General features: G+C 36.8%; 1 long non-coding RNA gene across 1 annotated transcript; it reads left to right on the top strand.

Moving 5' to 3' along the window:
- The first annotated feature begins 317 nt into the window (after positions 1 to 317).
- Positions 318 to 17576, top strand: LOC130592311 (uncharacterized). The gene is made up of 3 exons (XR_008970519.1): positions 318 to 373; positions 8390 to 8577; positions 17424 to 17576. It is a non-coding gene; the product is annotated as an uncharacterized LOC130592311 (long non-coding RNA).
- The last annotated feature ends 335 nt before the right edge of the window (positions 17577 to 17911 follow it).

The raw sequence follows: 17911 nt of genomic DNA, 5'->3' as shown, positions 1-17911 counted from the left end.
TGTGGCTGTGCTCCTACTCAGAGTAACTAATTGGATAATTTAGCTGTAAAACTGACTTAAACAATGTTAGTCTGTTGAAAGTTCACATTTCTGTCAAGTTGACAGTGAGTTAATTCAAATGATTTAAATCTGTGATTGCAAAGTTGTGCTTCAGCAGGGTCAGGAAAAGCAGCTATGTGGGACAGGGGCTAAAAGCATTAACCAGAGATGTTCCATTTGAGAGCACAGGTCTACAAGAAACTTGCTAAGCAAATGCCAAAATAAAAAGCCCTCAACTTTTCTCCTGAAAATACAATGAGACCATGTTAGTTCCAGCAGGGAGTCACAGAGGATGAAGAGGTGCAGTGCAAGAGCCAGAAAGCAAGCCTGAAAAGTAGAGGGAGCAGGCTATTTCTCTTTGTTATCGAGTGAAATGACTCCACAAATATGACAATAAATCACTGCAGGAATCAATCTGAGTGGAGGCAACTGCTCCATGCTGATAATGCATCAATCAATATTTAATGTTTACACTTTAATTAATCTGCACGTAGGAAGCATTCTTTCAGTGACAAAAAAGTGATGAGAAATAAAACACCTTTTATATCAAACAGCAATGAATGGCTGCCTATCTGTTAAGCTTTGATTGGGACCTCAATTGATCATTGCAGCCTTTTTTGATTGTACCAGTGTGCAATGTCACATTTGGATATAAAACAAACACAGTCTCTGTGTAGGAAGGAAGGGGGAGCTTCTGAATCTGCTTTTGAGTGATTACAACTTAATCAGAACAAAGAAAGGCTGATAGCAAAGTATGAGTTATTTGAAAAGGCTGTGCAGAAGCACATAAAAGATTTTCAACATCTGCACCAATGACACCTATCTGAACAGATTTTTACCGTGTATTACAATTATTGATACCTACTAAGGCTTTGTATAGAAAAACAATTTAGATGTTGACTGGCAGAACTGCCTTCCCTTATCAGAGCTACCAGTGGAGACCAATAATTAGTTTATTTCGTCTCTATTCTGTACAGCAGAGAGGTGCCAGGTGCTGTACGAACACAGGAGAAGTCAGAATTCCTGCTTCAGACTGTTTTGCCTCAGCGCTCTGTTTAAGCCTAGTAAACTCTAGTTTCTTCTTCTTTTTAAAAGGTCTGATTCATCGTTCATTGATGTCAACTGAATGACTTCTATTGACTTCAGCAGGCATTGCATTAGTCCATAGATGAATGGTATTGAAAGGCATAGTGATGAAAGACAAATGAAAAGACAGTGATACTAGACCAGTAATGTTCAATTATTCCTTTAAAAAAATAAAACCACAGCAGTACATTCTCCATCCATAACTAGAGGTTTCCTATGCTTATTTCAAAAATGATTGAAATGCACAGACTTTTCACATAATAAATGCAGGAGTATTAATTTAGAAATATGCAGAAAGCTTAGCTCAATTTAAATGATTAGAAATCCTAATCCAGGTAAAAAATTTCCACAAACTTACAGAGGGTAGAACCCAGGGAAATTTTCCTGTATTTTGTATATCATATTTAAGTTATTTTGTAAAGCCTGTCATGAAGTTAGGATCACGTAAAGGGCCTATGCAAATGTCAGATAATTTAAAAGTTTTAAGTGGACCTGCAACTAATTAAAAACTAATTATAATTTTTTTTTTTTTTCCCCACTGAAGAACTGTTGTTTTACTTGTCAACAAATAAGAGGATTCTACTTAGGATCTAGTGACACCATTTGATCAAAACTCCTTCCCAGACTGGGAATTGCTTAGTTTAGGGTGCCTTGACTGCTGGATTAGGCAATACTTGAACAAAACTGGAAATAATATTTTGGTGTAAAGTTTTCCACTAAAAGTGATTTGAAAATATTAAGCTCAATCCTGCAAACAAAATTTTGTTTCACTGAGACTTGATGATTTTTTTCTATGATTGACAAAATTTTTCTGGCTATTCCAAAAGTCTAAGGCACCCAGAAACACACTCCTAAGGCTGCTGGCATATTTGGACACTAAGAGCAGCAGAGTTTTTAAAGCATAAATGACATCAGAAGACTTCCATTTATTGGTCAAGAAGTTTTGAAACACAGTACCATACAAAAATTGGAGAAGTGTTCACAGAGGAAATGAAAGAACATGAATATGACATTTAAAATGCAATAATTAGAACTTAAGTCACATTATATATCTGATGTTTACTTGCTATTCCCACGTAATTTTTTTCCACTGAACTTTGTATGTAGATAAACAAAACCCCAAAGGTTTCATTAGCTCCATAAAAATGGAGACAGTGCCTTTTCACCAAAATCCATAAATAGTCTTTCAGCAGACTACTAACATACACATACATATCCACACAGAGATGAGTCTGCAGTTTATCTTTCCATAGAAATTTCTTCCCCCTTCTTTGCAAATCAGATGAACAAGCTAAAAGAAAGGGCAAAGTCGAAAGAGAGGAATGCTCTGTTGTGATGCATGATCAACTGCAAATATTTATAGAAAAGATAAAAACACTACTGTCTGCGCATCAGGATTGCCCTAGGACAGCTTTAACATGCATAGTTAATGTTTATGGAACAAAACCAACTTACTGAATGTGAAATCTTTATGTTCCTCATATGCACCCAAACCAGAAGTAAATTAAAAAACAAACAAACAAAAAAAATATACCCCCCCCCCCCCCCCAACAAACAAAAAAAACCCTTGCTTGATAAAATCCTGAGGGGACAAGAAAAAAAATATTGTCAGAAAAACTCATGGTTGCATTTTCTGACTATTTTCTTCTGTATAGAGCTTGCTGCACACAGTTAGAATAGCAGCCCAATTTGGAAAGCCAAATACTGGTGCCTATCAACTTCACTTTCTTTGAAGCTTCAGGGAGCTGCATTGTTTGTTTGCAGCGCCAATCCTGACATGCAGGGAGATAGGTCCTGTACTGTGATTTTAAAGTCCTGTTAGCTGACCTTCTGAGAACACTAGACCATAACATTCTTTGCTGTAGATTTGAAACTAGTGAGCTATCAAAGCATATGCTTCCCATAAGGATATGGGACCCCTGGACCCCTCTGTCAGAGTTATATTGACTGTCTCTGAATGTGAAGCCCAAGCTCTAGGATGCTCTCCCAGCATCACTTCTGGCCACAGTTGGTGGCATTATCCTCAGTAATTCTACCTGTTATAGAAGGGGTGCCTAGTGATGTTTAAGTGTACCAGTCTCTATTTAGCACCAGGGCTTAGGCTACTTTTCCGCCTCAGTCTTGTCACAGCTGTCTGCTGCATAAAAAGAGACTGAAATGCACTAAAAAACCCTGGAAGACTTATAATTCATTAACCTGACAAATGAAATGTAAGTCCTATCGATCAAGAGTAGAATTTCTTGGTTATAAAGGAAGCATATATTATTCTGACAGTATTTTCACAAGATAAACTGAAGTTACAAAGAAGGCAACCAATTTGATTCAAATAACTGTCTCTCCTCAGAAACATTCAGGATTGTAGTCATCAAGCACAAGGTGGTGGGGTAATGCTACTACCCCAGTTTTTAAAGATTTCGATAACTGCATAATATCCAAGGAAATGGGGCTGTATCACTCACAGCTTTTCTGACTGATGATCCTATGGAAAATGCAAAAGACTGACTCCTGCACCACTGAATCATGCTACTGCTAAATGCCAGCATGGAAAGATGTGCAATGACATACACAAGATAATCTCTCTTCCACCACTAGGCACTGAAAAGCTCAGGGCTTATTGTACAACTAATGAGAACACACATACTTGCAGTTGGCCTTCCACCACCTGTAGAAGGTGAAAGGCAGCCAAAAAGCTACAAGACTCTCCAGTTGCAATGAACTGATGAAAACCAAGAGCATGGCTCAGATTCAAGTCCTAGGCTGGTTATAGCAGTAGAATACTGGTGCCAATAGACCCACTTAAGAGTAGAGGGCTCATAGCAAAAGGCAGTCTCTGGTATTCCATGATGGTAAAATATATTAGGGCAGGCATCAATTTACCTTGGTTAGTTATGTTTTTAGTTATGTTGCAGTTTGGTGCCCAGGGGCCTAATTTATAATTCTAATAATAAAATGTATTATGAAATATAAGCCAAGCACATGCAGCTTTTAATTCTATTTCCTCTCTAAGGAAAGAGCTAAGCTGTTAAGCTCCAGCTTCGTTCAATATTTCCTATTTGTGAAAAATGCAAAAACCTGAAATCAGCAATGTACCACTGCAAGAGTAGAGTTCAGGTAGAGCAAGCTAAATGTCTTTGTGTTTGTTTTTTTTTCACTGGGGGTTTGGGTGGTTTTGTTGTTTGTTTGTTTGTTTTTAAATCCTCAGATGATGTTTCTGGTGCCTCAGTATCACAGCTGTCACAAAACCTGGTTTTGCAGATAAACTGAAGTGACATAGAAGCAAACCAGTCCAGTTCAGACATCCTTCCCACCTCAGAAAAATTACCTTCTATAACCTTACGGGATAGTACTTTCACCTGCATTCTTAAAGAGAGAACATACAGGTCTGCTGAGGAATCTCCTAAGGATGAAGAAAATCCTAATCCATTTATGAGAGATGCTCCTATTCTGGTTTGCTTGTAAAAGTGAACTCAACAGCCCAGATGTTAATGTTATACTATATTTGTCGTTATTCTTACATAAGAATTGGGGGGGGGGGGGGGGGGGGGGGGGGGGGTGTGTGTGTGCATGGGATATGTTCCATTATTTCCTTCCCTCTCAATTAGATGACACAGCACCCTGTGCCAGGCCAAGTGGATATCTGGTCCTATCTCTCTAGGTCCCCTTCCTGAATGCACTTACGAAGACACATTTAGCACAGCAGAAAAGCAACTTGTATGTGTGTGGGACCAAGTTAAATGTTAATAGAAGATTATGTTTAATGATTCAGATTGTCAGTAACTTATTTAAAAATATGATGTCAAAGAGCTGACTAGCAAATGTGTCATTGTTTTTACAGTACATAGTATTTATGCTATAAACAGGAGTTTTAATTAAAAAGAAAAAAAAAATCCCTTCAGTCATTTTGACTCTAATTTCCACTGACTAATGTTGATATTGACAACAAGGTAATATTACTCATCTTATTTAAGCTGAATAAATAACAAAGAAGAGTTAATAAGAATACAGCTATCAAACATAATAATGTTCCTTAATCTCATGAAATTATTCTTTACTCACGTGAGCAGTCAGTGGCCCGAATTCTGCAGTCCTTAATCCCATAACATTACCTTCAGTGGGAATTGTTCTCAATTTAGGATCAAAGACCATAGTTTGCTGGGGCCACTCTTTCAAGGGAAGATTGGGCCCAGGCTTTTAATAAAGGGTTTGGTGGCTTACAAAGGGGCGATTAAGATCTTCCTTTGAAAAACACAAAATATAGAGTTCTTCTTTTGAATTATAAGAGCACAGATAGCCATAGCTTGTGGATTTCCGAGTATTAACTACTAATCCACAAATGAACTGAAAGGTTTTTGTTTGTTTGTTTTGCTGTTACAGTATTTAGTTAAACCTGTCAACCTTCAGTTCTCAGGAAGGCAGTTTTAAGTTCCTTAGCAAAATATTTTATCACATCTCTGTGAATAATTTCAATAGTTGGAAACATTTCCTGATTATATGTAAAACCTGGGGTAGTTTTTCGGTTTGTTGGTTTTTTTGTTTTGTTTTGTTTTGTTTTTTTTAATGAAAAGCTTGCACTTACTTATTCTTGAGAACCCAAACCATGAAGTTTTGGAAACTAACCCACAATAAAGAAGTTTCTGTTTTCCTTTAGTGACATTCAAGGATTTCTGTTTGTCAGTGACAATACTTAGTATAATTATTATAGCACTTCAGTAAAAATCAGATTCTAGCCGTAGATGACTGCAGCTATAAAGTTTCCAGAATAGAAACCATGAGCCCTATGAAACTAATGAAAAAAAATCACCAACTTCCTCACGCCAAAGTCTGATTTTTACAAGGACTTCATTTCTTCCTGGTTGCCAAAACTGAACAGTTTATTTGAATCTAGTTTAGGTGTCCAGGAAAACAATTTTAATGTAAAATTAAATAATGTTGCATCAATGACAGGGTAATTAAGTGGTTTCAAAACTGAGCAATATATAGGTGCATTGTAGCATGACCCAATAATGACAATAAAGAAATAATATTCTAATGATAGCATAGCTAAAGATGATAGATATCCAGACATGCCCCTAGCTGTATCACTGTACTGTAATCAAATGAAGTAGAAATCTAATGACTACTTTGACACAAACAGGTATTTAATATGCTGAAAGTGTACCAGGTTTTTCCCCTCAAGCATTAGTAAAATCCCCAAGAAAATTAAAATCCAGGTCATAGCTAGATTCTTTTGCAACTGGGACTTAAATGAAAAAAAAAAAAAAAGAGTTTAGTCACTGTAAGAATTCTTTGTGCTGTTATATTTTTATAAGGTTAAAGTTAAAAATAAGATCAAAATCTTTTTGGAGGTTACATTAAAAATAGACCAGGTGCGTTCACAAATCCATCACACATATGCCTGTTAAACAGATGCCAACTAATAAATTAATTAAGGCTACTCACCTTTTGAATCAGAAAAAAGGAAAGAGCTTTAGGAACTTTTAGGGGGTGATGTTCTCTTGACTGACAAGTTTTTCATGCTTGGCCTTGATCATACAAGTCACTGATGCTTCTCAAACATTTTCCAAAATGGAAAACGAAATCACTGTCTGTCAGTCTGTACTGCAGAGAATTTAGTAACCTGTTTCTAGGTAGTTTCTATGTTTGATGCTAGAGAGAGATGGCATGACTGTTTATCAGTGAGTCATGAATAGTAAGGAAACAAGGTTTCTATACTGACTTCATGAAAATCCTTGCTAGTAATTCCTGCTGTAACACTCAGAAAATCAGTATTTGCACGTGAAATATCTCACTCTCCTTAGTATGCTATACTTCATTGTGACAATTAGCATCTGAGCCGATTAAATGAAAAAATATCTTGCTATGACCTTAAATCCTACTGTACTTATAGGACTTGGAAAAATAAATAGAAAGGAATTTGATAAACAGTAAATGGTCCTGAAAGAGCAATGTGACTCCTTGAAACATAAGCTTTTCTAGCACTTTAAGGACAAACAACATTAATTTTGAATTTCTTCTTCCAATTATACAAACTTAATTTGTTTTTCTTTAAAACAAACAATTGCTGGAAAAAGGAATTAGTTGGTGTAGGAGTTATTAAACATGGCAATTACCCACTGCTCTTACACAAAAAAGGTGGCCCTGAAAAAAACAAAGCTGATTAATATCAAAGGCAGCTAACCCAAAAACTAAAACTTGAACTGAATGGTGTGTGCTAATCTTTCTCAAATACACTTATGAAAGCTAAATTTGCTGGCATTTGTCATTGCTCTGCAGGCTAAGTGTTTATCTGAACAATATCTCCTCGGTTCTGAGCAAACCACTATAAACCACGGAATTTTGTCCTCACTGGTAATTTTCTGAATCTCCTGTCCGTACACGGCTGCTTGAATAGTAAACACTCCACAATCTGAGGTCATTTGCGATAAACTTTGTTAAAAAGACACCGTTCATTACTGGTCATTTCCTTAATCCTCAAATTGCTTGTAAAGAAAATATTGAAATTCTGTGTTATATATTTGCTTTACTGGGTGTACAATCAAAATAACTCAACATGTTAGCCACATTAATAAAATACTTGCCAGATCAAAATCTTAGTCAGTCCTAGACTTGTCATTGCTTATTGATGCTTGTTTGCCAGTCTATCTGGAGACACAGGAAAATCTTAATAGCTTTGGCCATTCATTAGCAAGGTACTGTGGAGTCCTAATCACATAAAGGTATTTAACTATTTTTCCTTACAACAGCAACAAATGGAGGGAATTCTCATTACTTATTAAGATATGGAACATTCTTTGCATATTGAGTTTCTTCTTATACTTTGAATTCTTATCCCTTATCATTCTATTTCTGAGGCCAAGATCAAAGTAGATCAGCCTTACAGAGCTACAGATGAGTGGCTGCCTTTCAGAGAATATTAATGCTTTCTTGAAGAGCAGTTCTGGGAAGGAGGTGTAATCCCCTGAAGAGAGAGCCTTGTGAGCCCAGCTGTACTGAACAACTGTAGCCTGCTCACTGGATCAGCTGTTAGAGTATGCAGCCTTGCTGAGGTTGGAGCTGCTTATCCCAGTTTAACAATGTGGCCCAAATCTCAGAGCGATAACAAGACAGTCTTTTTTGGAACTGGAGAATCGTGTAAAAGCGGATTCTGGCAGAATGGCACAGAGCAATGTGGTTTATAGCAAGAAAATATGTGACTGATTTTGTATTTTGCATTGCAAAATTTTCTGGTCTTTCCAGTTCAGACTTGTGAATTTTCTGGTTTTAGTTTTCACCTCTCGCTACCTCACCAGCTGAAGGACTGGTGTTATTGATGAGCTTGTTGGCAGTGGGAAAGACAGTGTCACCCTTCAGTCTTCCACTTCCAGCAGCAACCCTGCCATACTGGGTTTCTTTCTTGCCTTCAGATTGCTTGTGAGCCTTTTAAAGGGGAATTACTTTAGGCCCTTGTTAAAGGTAAGAGTAAACATGCTAAGTATCAAGACATTCAGTGGGTATCATTACATGAAAAGAATAAATGTTATATTCATTATAGAGGAAAATCTAGTAATAAAAAATATTACCTGCATTTATAGCCCTTGTAACTTAATTTTTGTGACAAAGCAAAGAAGTAAAAACATTCCTTTCTGCCATGCAGTGACCCCTATAAGAAACCCCCCATGGAGTCATTTAGGATAGTAATTTGAGTGAATATATGCAGCTTTTAGTTTGCTTACTCTTCTTAAATTAATAACCTTTACCAGTGATAAATCTGGAAGTTTCTAAAGACATTTGCAAAAATTCCCTCAAATTAGTAAGCAATTAAAAGAAATAAAAAAAGACATTTTCTACAACATAAAAGAGTGACAGAACATGGAGCTGTGCTGTTCAAATGTTAAAACTGTACATAAAATACCCCTTCAGTATATGCTGCCAGTAAAAACCAGGGCAAAGCAGGTCATTAAAATGTCAGACTTGGGGCAGAGTGGAAAAAATGCTGTGTTTAAAAGTAAGCATGTAGACTTTTTATAATTATTTCCCCTTAAAGTTAACTGTTCAGGAAAAAAAACAAACAAACAGAAAAACAACCCAACCAAAACAAACCAAAACTAAACCTCAAACAAACAGCTCTGTGTCTTTAGGATGAAGATCAAACTCTAGTCCTATTCTTGTTTCTAAGTGAACCTAGGTAGACTTTTGGGGTCCTTATGCAGCTTCTGGATGTCAGCTTTGTGTATGAAAAGTCTTTTTCCTTTATCCAGTTTTTCTAAAGGAAAATACCAATGTCATGTTTATGCTAAAGATGAATATGGGTAACAGGAGCATTAGAAATCATGGGGGCCCCATGGACAGCGGGGGAGCCTTGGAAAGATACTGAGGTGCCATGCACAGTCCTGTGCTTGCAGGGCTTGCACTGACAGATTGTCACATTTGCCATTGTGATGTTGTTAGTGTCCTACTGCAGGACTTCAGCACCGCTGCAAAGAGCTCAGACTAGGAAACTGTTCTCAATCCTCCTCATATGAAATAAAACTGCCCACTGAAACTGGTAGAAGATTCATTAACATAAAGAGACACTATGCTAGTATGGCGGAACTGAAAGCCATGCTAATGCTGTTTAGTTAAATTAATGTTTTGCAGTCCAATGCAGATGAACCAAGACAGTTGTCATGGTTTAAGCCCAGCTGTAAATCAGACCATGCAGTCTCTTTCTCACTAACCCCCTTCCCCCTGACTATCCCCCCTCCATGGACAACAGTAAAATGAAACCACAAGTCTGTATCTTCAGACATGAAGTATATTGCAGGACTGAAAACAAAAAGGTTGAATTTTGCTGTCACTTTTCCTATTTCCAAGCTTTCTGAGCCAGTAACAAAGACTGATATCCTTCTGGCTCATCAATCATATTCCAGTTTTGCTTCCCTCATACTGGAAAAAAGTGCATCATGGCCCTGCAGAAAAATATTTCCATCTCATTAATCTTGGGTTTTTTTTTTAAGCAAAGTGTCTGCATGTGAAGCCAGTGTAATATCTACACTGTGTCTTTTACTGAGCTGAATTCCTAAACTGTGTCTAAAAGGTGGCAATGTTCTAATAACAACTCTGTCCAGTATAACTCCACATTAATTGGGCTAGTGTATCTGAACAACACTGCTGATGTACACAAAGTTATTCCAGATTAATTTTGGTTTAATTAAAAAAAAACAAAAAACACACCCCCCCCAAAAAAAAAAAGAAAAAACAAACAAACAAACAAACTACAAACCAAAAAATCCCTCATAAAACTCAGAAAATGGAAATGTTGTACCCTTAGGCAGTTTCTAGGACTCTCACTGAACTCCATGCAGGAATCCAGGTATCTTCTTTTGTCCTCTAACATCTCCATATCTCTGTTCCCTAAAACTAACAAACACAACTGCTGAAAGTACAGGTTGTCACATTTACTGTCAGTGATTAAGATCAACATTCTGGTTTCCATCTGATAAGACCAGAGCTCCAAGTGGAGAGACAATGAAGAAACGCAAAATAGCACTGAGAGATTAAACTTTTATTTAGTCATTTTTCTTTAAACTACCTTCTACAGTGCAAATATTTTTAAGTTTGGAAAAGGCCTGTAATCACAGTTTGTAACTTGTTACACTCAAAATATGCAGACCATGGAAGTATATTAATCTTCATACTTATGCTTTCTTTTTCTAGTTCCTGGTAATTTAAATATGATAATCAAATATATCAGGAGGAGACAGAGGTGTGGGCCAAGTTTTAAACTGGTATAATTGACTTAGAAAAAACAATCTTTAGACTGTTGTGGTTCTACCACTGTTAATAATAGGTCTGTTATGATCAATACTTCCTCAGTATGTATGATGAGTATTTCTTGGTCATAGTCTTACAGTGGCAACTGTATAAGAACAGCCAAAACATACCATATATGCAATTTTTTTCAGCTCTATGGTTTCCATTCTATGGTAAAAATGGGGAGCACTAATTAGGATTAAAATTAGATGTTGGAAAGATGGTTTCTAGTCACACATAAAGTCTGTGAGTAGAAAGTATAAATTTTTTTTAAACAAATTTTAAACCAAGAGAATGACTTTAGTCCACTTCAGTACTTTGCATCATTTCATTGCACCATTTTGACACAGTAACAGGAGCCTAAAGCCATACTTTATTCATCATGGAACCCATGGCTTGTGACCTACAGTTTTAATTAAGGCAGGACACCCTGAACCTGGAGGGCTGGTATGTAATTAAAATGACAGGTTTGAGCGCCATTAATTTTCCTACTAGGTACAAGTATTCAGGATGATAATTCCAGTTTAATAAGATTTACTAGTTTTATGACACCTCTGGAAGTCCTTAATTCCTTAAATGTAAGCAAAAATTTTATTTCTACCTGTGTTCTGTGTACCATCTTCTATCAATAGTGGAGATTCTAGTATCAGAAAATAGGTTTCGATTTGGGTTCTTCAACCTAGATAAAAAGATTGGAATAACTTTCTCAGGAAACACTAGCTTCCTTGCAATTCTTTGTGAGAATGTCAAAAGCTGGTTCTTTGCTGACTTATTGTATAACTCCTCTTATTCTCTTCCTGGCCACAAGCTTAAACCAGCAGGCAATTCCCCATTTCCAAACTACCAAAAAGATGCAGTTTGCAATACACATTCAATATTTTATAGATTTTAAGATCTTCAAAAATCTTTACTACAGATCTGAAATCCTGTGCCATATTCCAAGGAAATCCGTTAAAAAGATGCTTTTCATGAGTATTTGACTTTGGTTGCTTAGGAGTTTAAGTAAATTATGCTCTCTGCTGTATTTCCAGAGCAGATTCAATTGACACCCACATGGAAGCAACTTGCTCATTGTCCTCAGGTCTGCACATACTTGTTTTCTGGACACCTAGAAGCAAAAACATACTCCCCTGAACACCATCTACATGCATATTTTGAGATATAAGAGAACATGATAGCATTAAATACCACACAATCTCCACCATCACAGTCTTTTCTTCAGGGTTCCAAACTCCTATAACTTAGCAATAGAGCTAGCACATAGAATCATAGAATAGTTAGGGTTGGAGCACCTTAAGATTACCTAGTTCCAACCCCCCTGCCATGGGCAGGGACACTTCACGCTAAACCATGTCACCCAAGACTCTATCCAGCCCTCTTAGAAAACCACCAGGGATGAAGCATTCACAGCTTCCTTGGGCAACCCATTCCAGTGCCTCACCACCCTCACAATAAAGAACTTCTTTCTTATATCCAATCTAAACTTCCCCTCTTTAAGTTTTAACCCATTTCCCCTTGTCCTATAACTACAGTCCCTAATGAAGAGTCCATCCCCAGCATCCCTATAGGGCCCCTTCAGATACTGGAAGGCTGCTATGAGGTCTCCATGCAGCCTTCCCTTCTCCAGGCTGAACAGCCCCAACTTTCTCAGCCTGTCTTCATACAGGAGGTGCTCCAGTCCCCTGATCATCCTCATGGTTCTCCTCTGGACTTGTTCCAACAGCTCCATGTCCTTTTTATGTTGATGACACCAGAACTGCAACAATACTCCAAGTGAGGTCTCACGAGAGTGGAGTAGAGGGGCAGGATCACCTCCTTCGACCTGCTGGTCACACTTCTTTTGATGCAGTCCAGGATACAGTTGGCTTTCTGGGCTGCAAGCGCACACTGCTAGCTCATAACCCAAGTATAAACCCCAACAAGTTGTTGACGTCAATCTGCTTTGTTCTTATAATTTCAGAGGTTTTTTTTTAAGATCCAGTCAGCAAAGTCTCTTGGAGTCTTCTCCCAGAACTCCCATTTCCTGGAAGTTCCTTTTCACATTCTCAGTTCTGGTCAAGTCTGAAAACTGTGGGCCTGTTTTTCTAATTGGTGGCTTGTCTTGTACTCAAACCAGCAGTACTACTAGCACAAAGAATCACATCTACATTACCAGCAGGTATTTGTTTCCCCAGTATTTCCACTGTCATACAGAAGGACTGGCATTTCTATAATAATGCAGTGAATTAAAACAACAGGTTAATCCAGTTTTTAAAAAAATAATAACATATAAGCTGTTTGATAGACAGTCTGCGGACTTCTCTGGGCAGGGAAAGCTGCAGCATGGTTAGACAATGCAAGACACCTGTGTTCACTAACATTTTAACCCAGCACAGCTTATCTGCCCACAGCCACATCTAATCTGGCTGATTTTCCCCAGTTACAGAAGGACTAGGAATAATTAAAATTAATTGGTCAGCCAGCAGAGCTGGGGGAGTTGCAAGCTTCTACCAATGGACAGTGATAAAACACTTTCAATCAGAACAGCTGCTTTTAGATGTAATGTTTGGCATTAAGAAAAGGTGACTTGAGCAAACCAGGCTGCCTGCAGTATTTTATAAAATGTGCACATGATTTGTGCCAAAGGACACGTGGCATTGTATCTCCACAGTCAGTGGTATGAGCTGTTCATGGAAACGTCTTTAACTGGCATAGTTATACCTGGAAAATTGGGCGACTCACACCTTCATTTTCTCTTCTGTGTTAACTCAGTCACTGTTTCTCTGTGCTGGAGTCAATAGATCTCACAAAGCAGCCCTGTGTCCTGCAAGCTGCTCAACAACTTTACACACTGTGCTGAGGTGTAGATCTATAGATGTTTTCCACTCATTTCTAGCCCTCAGATTGGGAGAACATTTTCTAACAAACAGAAGGATCTGATTTACCTTCATTTATGCTGGCATTACAGCACTGATTTTGAAATCAGTATTTTGAGGTACTAGTTAGAAATCTAGCAGCTTTTCCGTATGAGCTGTCACCACCGTCTGCACTGCCATTGGCTTTTTCTTAACCAGCCCAGCTGAAAAATGACCTAGTTAAAAAAAAAAAAAAAAGAAAAAGTTAGATTAGTTTGAGTCCAGTTCACTGTGCCTGCAGAAACACTTCTGCTGGAACAAAGGCAGGAGAAGCAGCAGGGGCAGGAGCTGCTGCATAACTGCAAGTGTAGCCACGTTCCTTGACATTTGAATAGATGGCCAGACTCACTGAAAGTAAAATGGGTTTAGGTGGATTCTAATCTTTTCTTATAATAATGATTTTATTTTTTTTTTTACATTCCAAATAGAATCCATCCTCAGAAATTGTGTTTTTTAGTTTCCATTTTCTGTTCACACAATACTTTACAGCTCATTTCTATCTTAGTCATGTTTTCGTTTTTCCTTTAGCAGATGTTTACAATTACTCCTTAAAATGTTTCCATTTTCTGTGATCATTGAATGTGAGTGAGGTGATATTTTTAAAAATAATTGTAGTTTTTTCTGGCCAGAAACCATGATGTTAGGTTCAAATAGTCTTTGTCTTTTAAACTGTGGTAGAGGTCTTATACCTTTCTAACAGCAGCAACTGCACTAGTTTGCCTATTCTTTTTTTGCCAAAATCAGAGTGTTGTCATTATCTGACTTTATCTAGTATCTGGTAATCAGATGTGTAGATGTCTTTTTATTTAACCTTAAAGACATGAGGCCTATTCTCCTGAATTTGTGCTTGAGGATTTCTTGGGAGGACTGCAGAACAAATGGTATTACAGCAGCCCAAGCTTCTGAAATGCAAAGGAAGGTTTCTTTGCGTTTTTTTCTGTCAGTTTTTTCATTTGTTTTTATTGACCTCAATTTAGATCAAAGTTCTCACAAATAACTGCCATGTTGCCAACACCTGCAATTACGCTGCATTGTTCATAATGCTTCAAATGTTCTCCAAAACCCTTTTCTGGGAGTCATGCAAATTTTTGAGAAAGCTCATCCATTTCTTCTTTTTTCTTCTTTTGCTTTAAAAAGTAAGATTTCCATTTGCAGGAAAAGTATAAAAATTATGCCATACATTTTCGTAAAAAGCGCAGCATGTATATTTTAAAAGATTTTCTTTTTTTAATACAGTCCTGTGACTTTTGGAGTGCTGACTCATGATTTTTACATGCTTGACATCAGCAATACCACAACTGAGAGAAAATCTTTGTGAAAGATTCCTTTCTAGTCCTCTTGAGACAAAGGGATCCCCCAGGAAAAAAAACAGAGAAACAACTGTTTCTTATTCATGATAGTTCTTGGCTGAAAATAAGCACAAACCCAGCTTTAAAGCAAACAATCTAAAATATCTGCCAAACCATTCCTGCTTGTTTTCTTCACCATAAAGACTCAAAAAAAAGTACAAATACATTTTTTCTTTTCTTTGCTAGGATGGTATTAAACTGTATAATGTATAAAAATGAAACTTCTAGTATAATTAAATATTTCTTTCAATAAGAGGCTTCTTTCAATATTCCAGATTCCTCCCTCCTTCTTGTCAAGTACTGGGGACAGTCAATGAATTTTTCATTAATGATGCAATGTTATTTTTAATTATACTGTGTATTTTTTTAGTTTCCATAAAAGAAATGTAATAATTTTATGCTTACATTCTTTCTGTGTAATTAAAATTATTTTTCTTTACTAGGAAATAAGTATGCTGAGAGAAATATGGAAATTTCACTGGAAAAAGAATAGATCTTTTTGCTCTTAAATGAGAATTTTATCCCATGAGTTATTCCACTTTCACTGCAGTACACTGGTTGATCCAAGACCTCAAGTTTCTACTAGTTGGGCACAAGTATTCCCTATTCCTAATAATATAGAAGGTAATCAGTAGCTATCATTGACATTGCTGGTAGTAATGGTAGAGGGAATATAATATAATATATTACACTAACAATAAAAAATTGATTCTGGAACTAGCTGGCTTAGCAGCTAAAACTAGACTCCTTTATCAAACAAAACTTCCAGATAATTCCGAAGAGTTTTTTTATGCATTAAAACTTAAGGATGAATTGCTTGTGGGTGGGATAAAAATGGTCAGTATGTGCTTGTATTAGAATAAATATTTTTGGCATAAACTCTTTTAGAGGCAAATCAGGTCAAAAGATGATTTACAGAATTGTCATTGTCATATGGCATTGATTGCTCATTTCAATTGACATCTGTGAGAAACTGTTGGACATGCCATTTCTCTTGCATTAACCAGACTTTTAATTAATTACACAAAACTGAAAGCAAACACAATTAGACTGAAAAGGGAAACTATGCTCAAGTAAAGGTACACATTAACCAACTAAATTCATACTATAACTGAGTCTAAATCTGTCCTGTGCTATATATTGTCTTCAAATAGTAAACACCATCAGAATTATCATTCATTGCGTGCTGTTCAGTACATAATATGAAATCTTGTCCAGCATCAGAGATCATTCCTTTTGTTCTACCTGTTTGTTCCACATACAGACATGAACAAAAGTACTATTATTACTTCTAAATACTTCTAATATTTCTAACATCATTACTACTACAAAAGTACTATTATTTCTTCACCATTAGCCTTTCAGAACAATATTGAAATCAAAGACAATTTAAGTATCTTGTTCACAAAATTGAATATCCTGAATAGCAGACTATAAAGTATGTTATTTGATCTCTGCTGCACTAGTCCTTTAGCTGATCATAAACCTCATGCTGGGTGTCTCTAAGCATAATACTAATTTAAGAATGACAGAGCACCACTTCATAACTGCTTCTTAAAAATATTATCCTAAATTTGTAATAACTCTTTGTAACCACTTATTTACCCATAAACTCAATTTTTTCTTTTAAATTTAGTATTTTTATATGACACCATATTTTCATGCTACCTCAGTAGAAATATAGCTGAATAAAAAGTAGTTCCAACTTTTTAATGCTCTCACTTAGCAACATGGCGTTAGGACACCACAAGCTTCAAATATATGAATAGTAAGAAAAGGCCCTTTTCATTTTTCCCCAGAGATGCACACATCCAAGATGATGCTGTGTTGTTTAATCAAGACTGGGGGGGGGGGGGGAGAAATCCTTTATATGACAATGTCTTGAGAATTTCAGCAGTTTTAATGTGGCATGAGCTTGCCTATATGAGATCTTTTCTTTTGGGACGGTTCTCCCACAGAATCAAAATCCTATTGTAATATCTCAAGCCACCATCCTTTCCTTTAACAAGTTTAGTGTGATTTCTGGAAAGGGCTCTATGACTGAAGTCAGGGTAATCCTGGAATTTAAAAAATAACTTTGTAATATGAGTTCTTGGCTGTACAGATTGTTGTTGTAGATATGGCATGGTGTAGACTGAAAGGACCATTTGTTGCCTGTTTCTTTCTAACAGCGTATGAAATCCCATTCTGAGGTGCTCTGCTGGTTGCCTGCAGTGTAGGAGAAGAAACTGTTTCCCTTTAGATGTATAATTTGGCTTCTGTTTTTTTTGTTTGCTTTCCTTAGAGCACTGACTACTGACCATGGCTGCAGCTGATAGAGGATGTCAGACTGATATGCAGTTGCTCTTACTCTACCAGAGTGCCCAGCTCAAGTGTCTTCTTCATATTAAATCAAGCTTCAGATGTGAGGTCAATGAAGCGTTTTCCTCAAATCAGATTGGTACAAGCTATTAGATTCGTCTTCTTTTCCTCAACAGGTTTGAATTATCTAAAATAATTAGAGAATTTTGTCCCTCCTATCCCCAACTACAAGTGAATGAGTCCAAAAGCAAAATATTTGGGAAATTAGTTCTTATTTACAAAGATGAAGTAATGAAGTTCTTTTTCTGTCATTATAAAAGCTGTCCACATGCATGTCTGTAAAAGTACTTCACACAGAGCTATTTATGTTGTTATGCTTTTAAATAAAATCTGTGTAAAGTTCCAAAGAATGTACCATGGCCAATTATTGCTTATCTGCTCTTCCCCCCCCCCCCCCCGCAAAGCCACCAG

This window comes from Pezoporus wallicus, unplaced genomic scaffold (genome assembly GCF_028554395.1).
Source record: "Pezoporus wallicus isolate ANWC-B61680 ecotype Strahan unplaced genomic scaffold, APGP_CSIRO_Pwel_v1 contig_3324, whole genome shotgun sequence".
NCBI classification, from domain to species: Eukaryota; Metazoa; Chordata; class Aves; order Psittaciformes; family Psittacidae; genus Pezoporus; species Pezoporus wallicus.
This window is presented reverse-complemented; position numbering and strand designations above follow the sequence as displayed.